The 18,775-nt window shown below is 41.3% G+C and overlaps 1 long non-coding RNA gene across 1 annotated transcript; it reads left to right on the top strand.

Annotated features, from left to right (window-relative positions):
* The first annotated feature begins 12,903 nt into the window (after positions 1–12,903).
* Positions 12,904–18,431, top strand: LOC109867164 (uncharacterized). The gene is made up of 5 exons (XR_002251777.2): positions 12,904–13,275; positions 13,371–13,424; positions 13,847–14,146; positions 16,253–16,493; positions 17,182–18,431. It is a non-coding gene; the product is annotated as an uncharacterized LOC109867164 (long non-coding RNA).
* Positions 18,432–18,775: the final 344 nt, after the last annotated feature.

Raw genomic sequence — 18,775 nt, 5'->3', positions numbered from 1 at the left:
TCGCCACTGGCGCCCTGTGCTCTTCACAGATGAAAGCAGGTTCACACTGAGCACATGTGACAGACGTGACAGAGTCTGGAGACGCCGTGGAGAACGTTCTGCTGCCTGCAACATCCTCCAGCATGACCGGTTTGGCGGTGGGTCAGTCATGGTGTGGGGTGGCATTTCTTTGGGGGGCCGCACAGCCCTCCATGTGCTCGCCAGAGGTAGCCTGACTGCCATTAGGTACCGAGATGAGATCCTCAGACCCCTTGTGAGACCATATGCTGGTGCATTTGGCCCTGGGTTTCTCCTAATGCAAGACAATGCTAGACCTCATGTGGCTGGAGTGTGTCAGCAGTTCCTGCAAGAGGAAGGCATTGATGCTATGGACTGGCCCGCCCGTTCCCCAGACCTGAATCCAATTGAGCACATCTGGGACATCATGTCTCGCTCCATCCACCAACGCCACGTTGCACCACAGACTGTCCAGGAGTTGGCGGATGCTTTAGTCCAGGTCTGGGAGGAGATCCCTCAGGAGACCATCCGCCACCTCATCAGGAGCATGCCCAGGCGTTGTAGGGAGGTCAATACAGGCACGTGGAGGCCACACACACTACTGAGCCTCATTTTGACTTGTTTTAAGGACATTACATTAAAGTTGGATCAGCCTGTAGTGTGGTTTTCCACTTTAATTTTGAGTGTGACTCCAAATCCAGACCTCCACAGGTTGATAAATTTGATTTCCATTGATAATTTTTGTGTGATTTTTTTGTGTGACACAGGAGTCGCTAGTACGCCGGCTGCGACAGAGCCTGGACTCAAACCAGGATCTCTATTGGCACAGCTAGCACTGCGATGCAGTGCCTTAGACCACTGAGCCACTCGGGAAGCAATATAGAACAAATATAAGCACCACCTTATTATTATTATTATCATATTGGATGTACATCCTTTAACACTCACAACCCTTTTCAGTAAGCATAAGGTGATGCTTTGCTCCACTAAATTAGATCTATGGTGTTTAAGGTCTGACAGTAATACACCATGATTCCTTGCCTTCACACTACATACAATATTGTTCTCTCTTGTAACGTTAAACGGATTCATCAATGGACATTGCCCATTGGACAATCAGAAGAATCTGTCAAATGTTTTAGGATAAACGGCCAAAGATTCTTGCATCGCAAGTTTATCTGAATACGTTGGTGCTGTTACATTGGCTGTAACATATCAATCTAAAAATCTCTCCCTGTAACTGTAATCTTCTGAAGGACACATTTACATATCTTTCATCAATCCCAGCCCCGAATGGAAAGCATGAAACAAAGGATAATGAGAGAAGGCAGAGAGATAGGTGACATGTCAATCACAACACCATCAGCACCTTTCAACTTCAAGACAAAAGAGATCCCACCTATTTCCCGGTGTGAATCATTTCTACAGAGACCATGAAATGACATTGAGAGGAATATCTCTGGCTGAAACCCCCTTCTCCAATTTTAACAAATTGTTGTATCTACATGCTTAGTGTACAAAACATTAACATTTTGTCTTCAGAACAGCCACATTTTTTTAGTTTTTTTGTGTGTGAATTTTACCCCTTTTTTCTCCCCAATTTCGTGGTATCCAATTGTTTTAGTAGCTACTATTCTTGTCTCATCGCTACAACTCCCGTACAGGCTCGGGAGAGACGAAGGTTGAATGCGTCCTCCGATACACACTGCTTTAACGCAGCGCCATCCAACCAAGAAGGAGGATCCTGGCAACCTGCACGACCTGCGCCCGGCCCACCACAGGAGTCGCTGGTGCACGATGAGACAAGGAGTTCCCTACTGGCCAAAACCCCCCTAACCTGGACGACTCTAGGCCAATTGTGCATCGCTCTGGGTGCAAACCCAGAGTATCTGGTGGCACAGCTGGTGCTACAATACAGCACCCTTAACCACTGCGCCACCCGGGAGGCCCTAGAACAGCTGCAATTTGTCAGGGCATGGACTATACAAAGTGTTGAAAGCGTTCCACAGTGATACTGGCCCATGTTGACTCCACTGCTTCCGACAGTTGTGTCAAGTTGGCGGAACATTCTTGATATACATGGGAAACTGTTGAGTGTGAAAAACCCAGCAGAATTGCAGTTATTGACACAAACCGGTGATACGCACTGCTTTGCATGTGATTTACCTTTATTTTACTAGGCAAGTCAGTTAAGAACAAATTCTTATTTACAATGACGGCCTAGGAACAGTGGGTTAACTGCCTGTTCAGGGGCAGAACGACAGATTTGTACCTTGTCAGCTCGGGGGTTTGAACTTGCAACCTTCCGGTTACTAGTCCAACGCTCTAACCACTAGGCTACCCTGCCGCCCCAGGGTAGCCTAGTGCCCCAGGGTAGCCGTGTGCCCCAGGGTAGCCGTGTGATACATGCAATCATGATGGTAAACCTATGTTAAAGGCCCAGTGCAGTCAAAAACCTGATCTTCCTGTGCTTTATATATATTTCCACACTATGAGGTTGGAATAATACTGTGATAATAATACTGTGAACTGTGAAAATTATAATAATGCCCTTTTAGTGTAAGATACGTTTGAAAAGAATGCCTGAAATCTCAGCCTGTTTTAGTGGGATGGAGTTTTGGCCTGCCTGGTGACATCACAAGGTGGTAAATTAGTTAATAGACCAATAAGAAAGAGTTCCAAAACTCTCTGCCAACAACAGCTAGTTTTCAGTTTCCCCTCCTCACTCAGACCACTCCTAGATAGTCCTAGCAAAATTCTTGCTTGAGAAATTGCTCTTTACTAAGAATATATTTTTGTTTCTATTTAACCATTTTAATTGAAAACAATCACAGTAAGGTACTTAACTTTTACTCAGAAATGATTTGATATTGAGATAAGAATGGCTGCATTGGGCCTTTAACATGATAAGTGATACACTGATGTATACCATTTGACCTATAGTAGCCCTAGAGTTCCAATTAAAAGTTAGACCATGGAGAGAGACAGGAGGAGAGGGATTGGTATTTCAACAGAATATTAGTTAGACAGTGAAATAGATTCGGAAAATAACCATGAATACGTTAGCATTCGGTATATGACATTGCCCTGTTGATCCCGAGTTTACAGGTCGCCATGGCCACCAACTGGAGGCACAAGGTGATCTAATGCCTAGGATGTCTTAGGCATAAATAATTACGGTTCCTTTCTACAGAGTGGAATGTTAGCTAAAGAGACTGGTACTCAGGCTATAGTCTGCCTGGTAAGAAATGACATTGGGCTGCCTAGATGGCTCTGGCATAGTAAATATAAATGTGCCAGTGAGCCTGAGAAATGATGAAAATATGTCAGAAGAATTATTCAGCTGAGTGAAATGTAATAAAGCAATATGAAGGATACCAAGCCACAGCGGACAACCCCTGGCATCTGGCGATGTGTGTATTCTTCATTTTATGGCTCTCAATTCACCATAAGCTTGAATTTATATGAATGTTGTTATTCTGAGCTGTGCCTTTGCCGCCAAGTGTTAATTACCCAAGCACCCACGACTTAACGGTAATTTATTTTTGCAATGGAACACTAAGTCAAAGTTGCTACTTAGTAAGATAGGGATGAAATGCTATTATATCTACATTTGGATGTCTTCCATTCCAATGTGATGGCTACAATACCTAAACCTAAACCTGAATAAGATCTGTAAGATAAACTATAAACCCAACAGTTTTGAGTGTGTTTGTGGTGTTTTTCACCTAATCCTGATAGGAGTGGCTACTGGCTACAGCACAGCACTTTGCAAAAGAAAGAAGACAGAAATTATACTAGCAATGCTATCCCTTAATCAGTCGTTAATGTATTTGATTTGGGAGCGCCAAGAGTGTTTCCATCCCTTAAATGAGAGAAGAAGTTGTATCTAAAGAAGAGGAGAAGGCCACTGGGCAGACTGTAACAGGAAGGGGAAATGAGACAGTTGGATGTGTCTGTGTGGCTGTCAGGTGCCTAATTTGCTCCTATGTGAATCTTGTCGAAAACTTGGCAGAGTGGCCTTGCAGTGCCCTGCATTTACACTCCATGCTTCTGTAATCTTTCTGAGCATAAATACCAACTCATGTTGCTCTGGCCAGCTCTATTTAATCAGGAGATTTTCACTGGTCTGCTTGACACTTGTCCTGTGCTTCCAAATGTTGAACGGAAATCTCCACAAGTGAAGGTTTGCTGCTGGGATTTAGCTGGACAAAAATTGAAATATTTTTGCAATTTGCAACTAATACTGGTCCTTAGATGGTTGAGGAGCCTACAGGCACAACGTCAGATAGCAGAGTTGGGATTAGCAAAGATTGTCTATAGATTTTCCAGCGCAGCCAAGAGGATTACTCTGTTCCAAGGACTTCTAGATTGTATCTCCAGAATGAGAAGGACTACTTTTAGTTAAAGATTAGGGCACCTGACATAAGGTCTATCCCTACGCAAGTCTAGTCCTGATCAATATCTTGTGTAAGAGTATCCCTCTAGAACGTAAACATGTTTGTGAATGTGTGCATCCAATGATCAGCTCATGTTGGACAGCATGATAAATGCAATAAATACAATCTAACAGTGGAAGTCCTTGGCAGTCTGGAACAACTTGCAAAAACATCAGCCTTTTTAAAAACGTACTTGTAAACACAAACCATCCGAATCTGCTTGACTTGAATATACTACCCTGCTCTCAATCTCACATTCAGTTTTGTCTGTTCATACTTCACTACGCACTAGAGTTCCCATGTTATATTGACATTGACAGGCCAAATTCCCTTAATACAGCTAATTAGTTAGAAAAACAAGGACAGCGATGTAATAATGAGTAGGCATTGCCTCTTTGCTAAAGCAGACTACTGTGATGGTCAGGTAAGTATGACAAGTTTTAAATACAATGTAGCCAGGGCAACAGTGTTATGAAACCAGAGTATGTTTGATGGATGTGAAATTGGATGCGGGATTTGACATCTCGGTTGAGAGCCTGAGCACAGCTAGTTTCTATAGCACTTTAGACCACAAAGGCAGTGACAATGCTGAGGAAAGGAAAAACACAATACTTGATATGGTAATTGACCAGGTATAGAGAAACCCTTACTTTTCTATAAAAACTGTGTTTTTATTCCTATACATTGCAGTATAAAACTAATAATAGTGTTCAGATAATGATGTACTGTAGGATAAATCGGTAATTGTGCAAAACAGTAAGTATTTTTCCCCACAGTGCATCACTAATAAATCAAAGCCTTTATAAACATTAGGGCAGGAAATTGCTTTTTTAATGTTGAAATGGGAGGATTATTTTCTCTTTGTATTCTGTTAATAACATTAAATTCTAAAAGTCAAAATAGTCATTTTTAAAATAAAATCTTGATATATTCTGTCTGTAAGACTCCAACCAGCCCCAGGCATTTTACAAAGAGATTAAAATGTGGGCTGATGAATATAGATCCTACACATAGACAGTAGTTTAATCGAATAATAAGTCCACACAGTAGATGGTGTGTTGTTCAAAGGGCTTACCAACTGAGACATAGTTCACCTTGGGTGAGAGTTTATGAATATCACATAAGCAATAGGAGGAAAGGTTAATTGGCACACTGGTAGCACAGCACAGCATGGCACAGGTACATACTGTAGCTGCTATCCTCATTTTTGTAATTGAATGATGTTCATTAAATAGTGTTTTGTTAAACAACACAACAAAAATGGTATTCAATGAAGGCAGTGAACGCTACAGACAGTCAGGAGGCAACAGCTTGCTGTTATGAAGTGCTGTCAACTCAGTTCATAATCTGGCAAGTACCACACACACACACACACACACACAGATGATTTAAATCTTGGTTGAGTATGTTTTCTTAGAAGTCCTGTGGTTCGCCATTAAGGATTATTTCTATAGTGCAATGTAATGAAGAAGAAATTATGCAAATTATCCGGTAGTACTCTGTTACATACTGTGCAGCTGATGAGAACAACCACCATCGCCTATAGTGCACCAAGCCGAGCCATAAGTCAAAGGGGTACTGTTTCACTGCCAGAGTCACCTGAAAATAAAACAAGGCAACAGCAAACATGTCGTCCCCCACGAATGATGCGGTACCCTTATGGGCCTTGGGACATTTTGTAAATTACGGTGATCTATGGCTAAACACATCATTCAACCAAGTTTCATCAAAATCGGTCCAATGGTATCTGATATATCACGTGGGTTAGCTAGACTCATATCCCTGAGCATGTGTGCCAAATGTCATCACTCTGAGTCAAACAGACCAAGAGATAAACATGTGCCTGTTATAGCTCCACCGTGAGGTCGATATGAATATTCTTGCATATGTTGAATCATGGCAGTGTTTGCAATATGTGTACCAAATGTTGTTACAATATGAATATCATTGACGGATTTATATGCATTTATGTGCCAGACCACGCAAACGTGAATGTTTATTGGTCAATAACGGCCATGTTGTTTTAGGTACTAGTATGGAAAATATTGCGTTGAGAGACCTTTGTCCATAGATGCCACATATCAAGTTTTGTGCAGATCGGAAATTCAGTGAAAGAAAAGTAGCATTTTACGTTTTTTATCACAAAATGGTGGAAAATGAGGGGCGTGACCTTTCAAAGTTTGCATTTTCTATCTTTTATTATAGCGCCAACATCTGGTCGAACAGGTGCATCATTCACCCAGTTCTGTCTGAGATTTCGCGTGTGACTAACATACGAACAAACGTACTAACATACTAATGCCATAACAGACGGACACGGATCAACAGTCCCCTCCACGATTTCCCAGTGGGGGAGAACAAAAGGAAATATTTTGACTGGATGTCAGCAAAGCCGACAAAATCATTCATTTCCACCGAGCTGCACGAAGGGGATCCATTTTAGACAGAATGCCAGCCAAGCAAATGCTCCCTTGTTTTGTCCACAGTGAAGTGGAAAGTGATGAGATGAAGGTACTGTGGACAGACTGGACTACATCTGTGGTTTATTGTCTTGTCGTCTACTCAATCGTTATTAGACCGGGGTCACACTGAGCTGCTCCTGCTGGGGTAGTGACACAGACTCGTTAAAGAGCCCATTTTCCTCTCCCCTTCTGGGAGGGCAAAGATAGAAAAACATCATGAAGAGATCTATCATTACTCTCAAATACATCAGTACACCTCAGTAAGACCACGACCAAGTGCAACAAGAAGTTGATGAAGGTTTGGAGAAAGTGAACTACATGAGCACTAAGCAGATGTCAGTGTGTTGTAACATAGAGTATTTGATTTATTTAGGCGTCTCAAAACAATATCAGATTACAACGGACAATAGACCAGAGTGTCACAATTCTTATGCAGAGAGAAACATTGCAGTTTCAAAGCTATACTGAACAAACTTCTCTGGCAACAGCTCTGGTGGACATTCCTGCAGTCAGCATGCCAATTGCATGCCCCTCAAAACTTAAGAAATCTGTGGCATTATGTTGTGTGACAAAACTGCACATTTTAGAGTGGCAGTTAATTGTCCCGAGCACAACGTGTAGCTGTGTAATGATCATGCTGTTTAATCAGATACTTGATATGACACACCAGTCAGGTGGATGGATTGGCAAAGGAGAAATACTGACTAACAGGGATGTAAAGCTTTTTGTTCGCATGGAACATTTCTGAGATCTTGTATTTCAGCTCATGAAACATGGGACCAACACTTTATATGTTACGTTTATATTTTTGTTCAGTGTAATTTACTGCAATTCTACACATTTTGCCATGTGGCTGAGAAAGAATTTGCAGTCCTAAACACATTTCCTGCAATTATACACATTTTCCCATGGCTTATGCCATGTTCTTATGCTACCTAAGTGACTCAAACATGGCCCATTCAATGACATTTTTTGTTTTACATTTTAGATTCTCCCTAACTGTCAAGTTTTTATTTTGGTAATTGTTCATTCTCAAAGATGATCTTATTTTAAAATATATTGCTCCATTATCTTTACCACATACTTTATATCTGGTTTTAATCATTTAAGTTTACACTGAAAACATTTTACCATCCCCAAATATATATTTTTTTGCAGTGATGGCCACAATTTAGCAGAGACGCTGCTGCTTTATGCATATAGGGGAAACACTGCTTATGCTAAGTGATACATGTGGAGTCTGATGTTCTATTCCTAGTTCTATAGACTTCCACATGACTAGAGGTCAGTAGTTTATACTTGAGAACAAGGACAAGAAATACTGTATGTCTAAGAGTAGTGAATGACTGTATGTATACAGAAAACATATAAACGCAACATGTAAAGTGTTGGTCACATGTTTCATGAGCTGAAATAAAATATTCCAGAAATGTCCAATATGCACAAGAAGCTTATTTCTCTCAAATGTTGTTCACAAATTTGTTGACATCCCTGTTAGTGAGCATTTCCCCTTTGCCAAGATAATCCATTCACCTGACAGATGTGGCATATCAAGAAGCTGATTAAACAGCATGATCATTACACAGGCCACCATTGTGAACGTTGACCCATGGTGGCGGTGGGGTTATGGTATAGGCAGGCATAAGCTGACAACAAACACAATTGCATTTTATCTATGGAAATTTGAATGCACAGAGATAACGTGACGAGATCCTGAGGCCAATGTTTTGCCATTCACCCCCCTCCATCACTTCATGTTTCAGCATGATAATGCAAGGCTCCATGTCGCAGTTCTTCCATGGCCTGCAGACTCAGTAGCCTCGGTTTTTCGGATGACTGCCTTGCCTGGTTCACCAATTACTTTGCAGACAGAGTTCAGTGTGTCAAATCGGAGGGCATGCTGTCCGGTCCTCTGGCAGTCTCTATGGGGGTGCCACAGGGTTCAATTCTCGGGCCGACTCTTTTCTCTGTGTATATCAATGATGTTGCTCTTGCTGCGGGCGATTCCCTGATCCACCTCTACGCAGACGACACCATTCTATATACTTTCGGCCCGTCTTTGGACACTGTGCTATCTAACCTCCAAACAAGCTTCAATGCCATACAACACTCCTTCCGTGGCCTCCAACTGCTCTTAAACGCTAGTAAAACCAAATGCATGCTTTTCAACCGGTCGCTGCCTGCACCTGCATGCCCGACTAGCATCACCACCCTGGATGGTTCCGACCTAGAATATGTGGACGTCTATAAGTACCTAGGTGTCTGGCTAGACTGCAAACTCTCCTTCCAGACTCATATCAAACATCTCCAATCGAAAATCAAATCAAGAGTCGGCTTTCTATTCCGCAACAAAGCCTCCTTCACTCAAGCCGCCAAGCTTACCCTAGTAAAACTGACTATCCTACCGATCCTCGACTTCGGCGATGTCATCTACAAAATGGCTTCCAACACTCTACTCAGCAAACTGGATGCAGTCTATCACAGTGCCATCCGTTTTGTCACTAAAGCACCTTATACCACTCACCACTGCGACTTGTATGCTCTAGTCGGCTGGCCCTCGCTACATATTCGTCGCCAGACCCACTGGCTCCAGGTCATCTACAAGTCTATGCTAGGTAAAGCTCCGCCTTATCTCAGCTCACTGGTCACGATGGCAACACCCATCCGTAGCACGCGCTCCAGCAGGTGTATCTCACTGATCATCCCTAAAGCCAACACCTCATTTGGCCGCCTTTCGTTCCAGTACTCTGCTGCCTGTGACTGGAACGAATTGCAAAAATCGCTGAAGTTGGAGACTTTTATCTCCCTCACCAACTTCAAACATCAGCTATCTGAGCAGCTAACCGATCGCTGCAGCTGTACATAGTCTATTGGTAAATAGCCCACCCTTTTCACCTACCTCATCCCCATACTGTTTTTATTTATTTACTTTTCTGCTCTTCTGCACACCAATATCTCTACCTGTACATGACCATCTGATCTTTTATCACTCCAGTGTTAATCTGCAAAATTGTAATTATTTGCCTACCTCCTCATGCCTTTTGCACACATTGTATATAGACCCCCCCTTTGTTTTCTACTGTGTTATTGACTTGTTAATTGTTTACTCCATGTGTAACTCTTTGTTGTATGCTCACACTGCTATGCTTTATCTTGGCCAGGTCGCAGTTGCAAATGAGAACTTGTTCTCAACTAGCCTACCTGGTTAAATAAAGGTGAAATAAAAATAAAAAAATTAAAAAAATACTCACCAGACATGCCATCCAATGAGCATGTTTTGGATACTCTGTATCGACGTGTACGACAGCGTGTTCCAGTTCCTGCAAATATCCAGCAACTTCACACAGCCATTGAAGAGGAGTGGGACAACATTCCACAGGCCACAATCAACAGCCTGATCAATTCTATGTGAAGGAGATGTGTCGCGCTGCCTGAGGCAAATGTTGATCACACCAGATACATGCTAGTTTTCTGATCCACGCCCCAACTTTTTTTGTAAAGGTATCTCTGACGAACAGATGCATATCTGATTCCCAGTCAAGTGAAATCAATAGATTAGGGGCTAATTAATTTGTTTCAATGGACTGATTTCCTTATATGAACCGTAAACTCAGTAAAAAAAAATGAAATTGTTGCATAGTGTGTTTATATTTTTGTTCAGTACTAACCATAAGGACTTGATATTTCATGATATTTCTGGAGGTACTGTTGTAGGGGAACATCCTGGATCAAACAGCAGCTGTTTGCTGTAATTTGATGTTTCATAACTTTTTAAATGACAGTGTATTGATTCAGAAAACAATCTATGAGAAAATAAATTGGTTTAGCTATATGAGCCAGGCAAGCAGGACAAATACTTTACTTGTGATTTGTTGATTAACTTATCAGAACTGGTTGGGAAAGCCAAGCTTTAGCAAGAGACGTTATTATCTTTTCATTTTACTTGTACAGAAACTGTCTTTAGTCAGCAATGTGTTCTGTGTGTAATAGCTGTAGGGGGTAATGTGAGAAACAAAATGTTACAAAGACAAAGGTGAGCATTTCAATTCCCATTTAGTTTAGGGTAAAGTACAGAACAAAAACTGTAATCCCTGTCTATCTATGTAAGTGAGGGTCAGAGAATGATCATACACATGTAGTGTATGTCCATGGGACATTTTTCGAGTTATCAAATCAAAAGTATTGCATAAAGTATAAACTGGCAGTGAACCAACTAAAACCATGGACTGTGTAGAGTTCTGTACAATACAGTAAGGATCCAACCAGAGAGGGGGGGAACTAGGAATACTGAATGTGTTCTGTTCTGCCAAAGCAGTGGGCCTTCAGACTCTGCTTGTACAGCGTATAGGGGGAAAGAGAGCATCTGCACACTGCATATCAAAGCTTTTCACCACACACAATCCATATTTAATTCCATATCATCAATATCCAGGAGGAAAACATCAGTGGTCACATGAAAAGCGTTCTTCACTCTGACCACATTTGATCAAAGCACAAGAGCATCTGAATGAATAGAGATTTTTGTTGTATTATTAGAACTGCCAAATCTCCTAAAACGAATATCCATGAAATGGAAATGCTTCAGTAACATTGTCATACAGTGTTATATCTTCTGGGGTAAGGCAGGTAAGGAGTTGAGAGTATTTGGTTTGAATAATAAAGAGACATGAATGTCAAATAGGATGACACAAAATGTATAAATTAGTGGTATATGTTCTATTAAATGCATGAATAACTGCATACAGTTTAAAATAATTTACTGGATCATATTGTACCTCCTCCCATTACAAACTTTACCACCAAAGCTATGGTCAAATAAAGTTTCATTAATGAATTCAGCAGGGCTCAAGACTCCAGAGTACCTGTACTCTGATGATTAGATGGCTTAGTTTATTGGAAATGGACCGTACAGTATAAATTGCCTTACGTATGTTGGTTCCGTTTTTCTGTGCTCCGTTTTATTTACTTAACAAATAAGGAATACTCAAAATGTGCACTTATAAATCATAATAACATTTTACTCAAAATACAGCTGTAGACAGAAGTCAAAGATCAAACACCACACATACAACTGATGTCTCTCATGAGCTGCCCCATAGGAAAAGTCCAAGTTGCTTTTATCATGCTTGTAGTCAACCCCCTGTGATGTCACTGCATACGTCGTTACCTGCTACTCCTCAGACCAAGCCCATGCATACACAGCTATACAAACTTGCAAGAGATACAATAGTTCCAGTGTTTTCTAAGGCTCAGCAGTAAATGTCCACTCCCCCAAGTTGATTTATATGTCCACCCTATGCCATAATTCACACATTTCTCAGATCATTTTTTAAAATTAGAGGCAGAGACTTAGAAAAGACTGTGGAATAATTATAAAATCTTACAATGAATATATATATATTGTTAATCTGTAGTCTAGGACCCTATAAATGTAGAGGAGGAGGGGTCCCATAGCCCCTCCCCTTCTATTAATACAACATAAGCATAATCAATTATTATAATACATCAAACATTTGGTGCAGCCCCTATCATGACCCCAATTTGACCCCATCACCTATAAGCCAATTAAAGTACCCAGACATTCACTTAACTGGACAACCATGAGAACAAAAATGTTGAGTTCTCACATGCAAAACTTTTAATTGCTCTAAAATCTGTTTGGCATGTTAAACACAGTTTGTGTGTTTGTCGGCCTGCATTTACACAGGCAGACAATTAAGATTTTTTTCCCTCCACTAACTGATATTTTTTCAAATCAGATATTTTTTAGAAATCAGAATTGGGCTGCCTCTGCGCAGCCTAAGATCAACGCATAATGTGAAGAAATGGATAGCAAAACACTATGACTGCGCTTACACATGCAGCCCAATTCTGTTTTTTTTTCTCACTATTTGGTATTTTGACCAATCAGATTTTCTCTGAAACACCTCTGATGTGATTACTGGAGAAAACAAATCACAATTGGGCTGCCTATGTAAACATAGCCTGTGTCGTTTGTAGAACTATACAAGACATTACTTTTTTGTGTGTCTTGTCAAAAATTCAGAACTGTAATTGCAACCTAATATTTTCTACTCTGGAAACATCTGAACATACTGCTCCAGAGACTTATCTGCCCTAGTTTTCTCCACCAATCATTGAAGGATTATCTCAAATGGTTGCACCTGAGTAAGTTCCACCTTGCTGGTTTTGATTACCACCAGGTTAAGCTGCTTGAGAATTTGACAAATATACTTTCCATGACACCAACCAAATGTTTCTGTCAGCACAATAATCTGTGGTGTTAAACACACATTTTTGGAAACAGATAACGAAACACCAGCATAGCTTGTGTGCTGCAGCTCATGCATGATGGCTGTGTCTGCCTACCTTTTAAGGTAACTATGTTTCTATTGTAGTTTTTTCTTCACTTCTAAATTTCATTTCGGTAGCCTAGTAATTATTTTGAAGTGATTTCTGTTCTCTTTTGCAGCATGGTTCTGTTTTGCCTGTTAAATGTAGCAGTAAACTGGATCTTTTCCAAGAGGTATGGGAATGTTCAATTGTCAATAAAAATAAATGTAAAAAAAGCTACAGTCTGTGATTGTCACATCCATGAAAATGTATTATTATTCTGTTAACCCCATCTGAACCCAAAATATAATTGATGTTTGTAAACAATTTGTTTACAATTATTTTATGTAAAGTGTTAACATGGTTACATTTAATTTTGATCTCATGGACTTTCAATCCCTGCATCTAGACTACAGTCTATGAATTTAAGGGATTACATTTTCCTAGCGTCATTCCTCAGCTGATTAATGTAACAAGTGGTGGAATGGCTTCTTTAGAAAAATGTCATCCCAGGATGAGCCTTTTTAACCACTAGGAGATTGCACATAATCTTAGAACATCTGTATTTATTTGAATCTCCTAGTATGTTGTACTAAAAGTGTTCATTTATTTCAGGCTGCAGTTATGGCTATGCTGAGAGTGGACAGCGTCTCACTGTAGAGCCCCAGTACTACAGAGCTGCACATTATCCCAGCCAGCATGACCAGGTCCACAGTTCCTCAGCCTGGAGTAGCACTTTTCCTGCTGACCTCAGGTCAAAAAGTGCTCCAGTAGATTTCCGCCTAACTATATCCTTCCAACGCCTCTCAAGTCCACCGACAACCTCTACCAGTAGTCCTGGCTCTAATCAGAAAGGCGGCATTCCAGTCAACCCCCTGTGATGTCACAGAGAAACAAAATGTTACAAAGACAAAGGTGAGCATTTAAATTCCCATTTAGTTTAGGGTAAAGTACAGAACAAAAACTGTAATCCCTGTCTATCTATGTAAGTGAGGGTCAGAGAATGATCATACACATGTAGTGTATGTCCATGGGACATTTTTCGAGTTATCAAATCAAAAGTATTGCATAAAGTATAAACTGGCAGTGAACCAACTAAAAGACCCAAACCAAGATTAGTCTGTTTTCAATGGATCTGACACCCAGAGAGAAGTTTCCCATAGCCCCATTGGAAAGATCCAAGGTGTAAAGGGCAGTTGTTTTTTTTATCCCAGATAAGATGGAGCTAACGGATTTGACCAAACCCCAAACTGGAAAGACCAGCTGTGCCATTTACCCTATTCCCTTAGCCATTGGTCCCCCCCAGTATGAGACAAATCCCAGTGGGTATTACTTGCATACCACATCTTTCCCCATGTATTATTCAAGCCCAACTTCTTAAGTTTATCCTGTTCCAATGTGGTATGGTCCCACTCAGGATGTTAAGTGGTTATAACCCAGGCCAGGTGAAGCCTCCCACAAACTTTGACAAAGGACCATTTCTCCCAAACCAATCACTGCAGCTGGTCCTGTACCGGTTGGCTCAAGTACCCCCTCAGCCTGGAAATGTTCCCAGTGGACATTACCAAGGTCTAAAGAACCCCACTACTACCCAATTTGGGACACCCCAGCCTGGAGGAGGACAGGCTGATAAGAAATCCTCTCCTGTCCAGACAGGAAATAAACCTGATTCCTCCAGAATGGAAAGCTCTCAAAACCTGCACTCCAGCGATATACCCCCAGCTATGGCCCTCCTTATAGTGTAGGTCAGTATAAATATAAACCCCCAACTCTAATAAAACCTGACCCTGTGCCCACCAATGTTGGCTATGGCCAAAATGGAGGAGCTCCTAGTGGTTCCTACTACCCGGGTCAGGAAAACCTCTCCCCAGGTTATTTTGGCAAAAGTCTGACTGAACAAACTATGCCTCCAAAACCTACTGTTGACCCTGTATCCGATACCTATGATCCTATCCACTATGGAAACTATTTTCTAGTTCAAACTAAACCTTCCATCTCAAATTCAGGAATAGGCCAGGCTGGTAAGAAACCTTCAGTCCAGAAAGGTAGTGAACTTGGTCCACCAAGCCCCCAAATAAGACCTGCCCCCCCAGAATTATACCCCAGCTATGGCTCTCCTTACAGTATGGATAGCCAATATACATTCAAACCCCCCCGTCAGAAAAAACCCTCCACCTCCCATTCAGGAAGAGACCAGGATGGTAAACTCTCTCCTGGACCAATTTCTGGCCCTGTTTCTGCGCTCAATCATTCCCATCACAGGAAGTTCAGATAGCAAACCTGCACCGCAGAGTTATACCCCCACCTACAATGCTCCTTATAGTGTTGGTAGCCAATATAACCACCGAAGGCCAGTCAATCCTGACAAAACAGACTATCATTGAGTCCCTGTGCGTTCCAATGTTGGCTATGGCCAAAATTTAGCTCCGAGTGGCTACTACTCAGGTTAGCATCAACCCTCCACCAACTATTTTAGTCATGGACCGAATTGGCCAACCTATGCTTCCCATATCCATATTTGATGTCGGCCCTGTCCACTATCCTACCCACTATAGAACCTTTTACCCATGGCAGATGCAACTTTCCACCACCAATTCAGGAGGAAGTGGCCAGGTTGGTAAGAATCCCTCTCTAGGTCAGCAAGGTAGTGAACATGGTTCCCCAACCTGCAAATACAGCAGGCCTGTGCCCCCTACTTATAGCCCCATCTTAAAGCACAGGTGCCCCAAGGCCAGTAACTGCCCAAACAGACTACTACCTTGTGCCGTCCAATATTGGCTATAGCCAGAATGGAGGAGTGCCTATTCGCTACTACTACTCAGGTCAGGAAAACCCTACTACCAGTTAGTTATATTGAACAAAACATTCCTCCCAAAGCTTTCATTAAAGCAAAACCTTACCCCAGCCAATGTTCCTCTCCACAAAGTATAGATGACCCAAGTAGGAACTCTCAGCCACCTTTTCACAGCACTTGGACCACAAACCTGCTTTGGAAGTCAACACGTTTGCACCTTTTCACAGTGGATTAAACCCAAATGCAGCCAACCAGTTCTCCCAGATTACCAGTGATTCAAGCATGGAGGCTGAGAGTGGTGAAGAGCCTAGTCCTGTCCAACCCACTCCTGAATCAGATGAAGGTGCAGGTCCCAGAGGATTTATGCCACAAATACTTCCTCAGAGAAACTACACCCAGTCCTAGAGTGTAGGCTCCCGTGGTGATGTCGTTTCAGGAAGACCTGAATTCAGGATGACTTAAGTGCAGGTATTATTGACTTCACAATTTTATTGCAGTTTCAAGATTAAGTTTATTTGTCTGCGTATTCCATAGATGGAAAGAGGACAAATATTTGTATCTGTGCCATTATGGTGTCTGTGATGGTACCATTGTGGCCGTCTCCATTTTAAAGTAGGGATTTTCATATTGTTTTAAAATAAACAAAACACATGCAATGCTAATAAGGTATACACAGCATGCAGTGCTGGAGTGCTGAGCCAAATATTGTCATTTATTGTGGTCACTAGATTGTGGTGATGCAGCTTAAAGACATTTACAATTCATGGGCAACCCAATTTTAAAGAATGCTCTGATCATTGGCTAATCACTCCCATCACTCTATAGGAATCACCAACCCAGTTTACTACTTTAAATTGGTGGAAGCCCTCAATGGCAATGTCATGCTATGACTGGTTGTATCAATCTACAGCCTTTTTTCTACCTCTATGGTCTATTCACATGTAATTCTGGGCACATTCATAAAGCAGAGTAAGAGTGGTGATCTGGGATCGGTTTTAGATTATAATGAATGGACAATGGGGACCTCATCCTAGATAGGCACTCTTACCCGGAGACACTTGATGAATATGGGATCTGGTTTCTTATGGTCTAAAGGTATTCCAATTTATGCTTTAGCTTATTGTGTACTATATTAACTATACTTTGTATCTGACAGGCTCGGTGATCTCCTGACCATGGACTTCAATTCTCTACAGCACTTTGATTACTAGTAAATAATTCAATATTTCACTGGAGGTCCTTTGTCTATTAACTACGTGGGCTATTGGCTCTGACCAGTAAGAAACTTGGTCTAAACATGGCTCTTAAAGCTTTAGGGGCTTTGTGTGTCAAGAGTATCCAATATGGGTTACACTCAACCCAAGTTAGAAATCTTTCTTTAGTTGCTTTAAATGCATCTGCAGGGGTCTCATTACTTGCTTTGTTCTTTAGTAGTACATGCACTTTAATTGAATTAAATCAGATTTGTACAGCCAAAGCAGTGTTGGGCAAAACTGCATGTTAAAGGCCCATGGCAATCAACAAGGTTTTTCTGTGTTTTATATACATTTCCACACTGAGGTTGGAATAATGTGAAAATAATGCAGTTTTGAAAAGAACACCTGAAATTTCAGCCTGTTTAGGTGGGATTGATTTTTGGAAGTTAGACCAATTACTTTCAAACCTATGTCAATAATGGATAGTTTTTAGGTTACAGATCCCTCCTAATAAGGCCCTTCACTCAGTCCGAGCTAAATTCTTGCTTGAGAAATTGCTCTTTGCTAAGAAGCTTTTAAAAACCCATTTCTGACCATATCAATTGAAAAGAACAGTATGAAGGTACTTCATTGTTCCCTGAATTATTTTATATTGAGGCAAACTGCTGCATTGGACCTTGAAAGAATGGCATAAGCTTGAATGCACTAGGTGTGAGGAAATACCATTTGATTTTTGTTCAAACATCCTTAACATTTCTGGGATTACATCTTTATAATGAGGACTAGAAGTAACTCCACAGGGCTTAAGCTAACACTGCAATTACATTCTGTACATATCAACTGGTATTCACAGGTTTGAAATACAATGGATGTCAAAAGTTGTCATGAGGTGCCTTGCTCTATGGTCCATATCAGCTGCTAGAAACCTTTGGCACCATTACAAATGAGGATATTGTCTATTCAACCATGTATGATTTTGTCACTCAATGAGTTGTAGCTGTGGGTGGCAGGTGTGGTAATTTGACTTGTCACGTGTATGGCATTTGTGTTAAGATGTCGCACTGCGCAGTTGCCGACATTGCATAGAGGGTGTGTTCAAAAGAACTCCAGATCAAAGAAATGCTCTTTTATTGGGGAGTCTCACAGGAGACACGTTAACTTCAAAGACTAACGAGTTGGAGCTCTTCCTTTGCTTGTTGCAATAGGTCTGGACGGCATCACTGAAGCACATCAGCTGTAAACAAACCCTGCATATTCATAGGAACTGACATACCATGTCATCATTCTTGTTTAACATGAGCCCCCACCTATTTAGTCCTGCCCCACTTGTTACTGCTCTGGCTGCTAGCTACTGTATGACAAATAGTGATAGTGGTATTAGTGGTATTTAGACTGTAACTGTTTTGTGGACCCCAGGAGGAATCACTTCGGCAAAAGCTAATGGCAATCCGAATAAAACTTGCTTCTAATTCCTTGTATCTTAAATGGGCTAAAAATGTAGTTGTGTAAATGATTTATCTACATAACATAACTATCTACATAACACCTACCACA

Source organism: Oncorhynchus kisutch, linkage group LG22, assembly GCF_002021735.2.
Source record: "Oncorhynchus kisutch isolate 150728-3 linkage group LG22, Okis_V2, whole genome shotgun sequence".
Lineage (NCBI taxonomy): Eukaryota > Metazoa > Chordata > Actinopteri > Salmoniformes > Salmonidae > Oncorhynchus > Oncorhynchus kisutch.
Note: the sequence above shows the minus strand (reverse complement) of the source record. Positions and strands in the feature narration are given on the sequence as shown.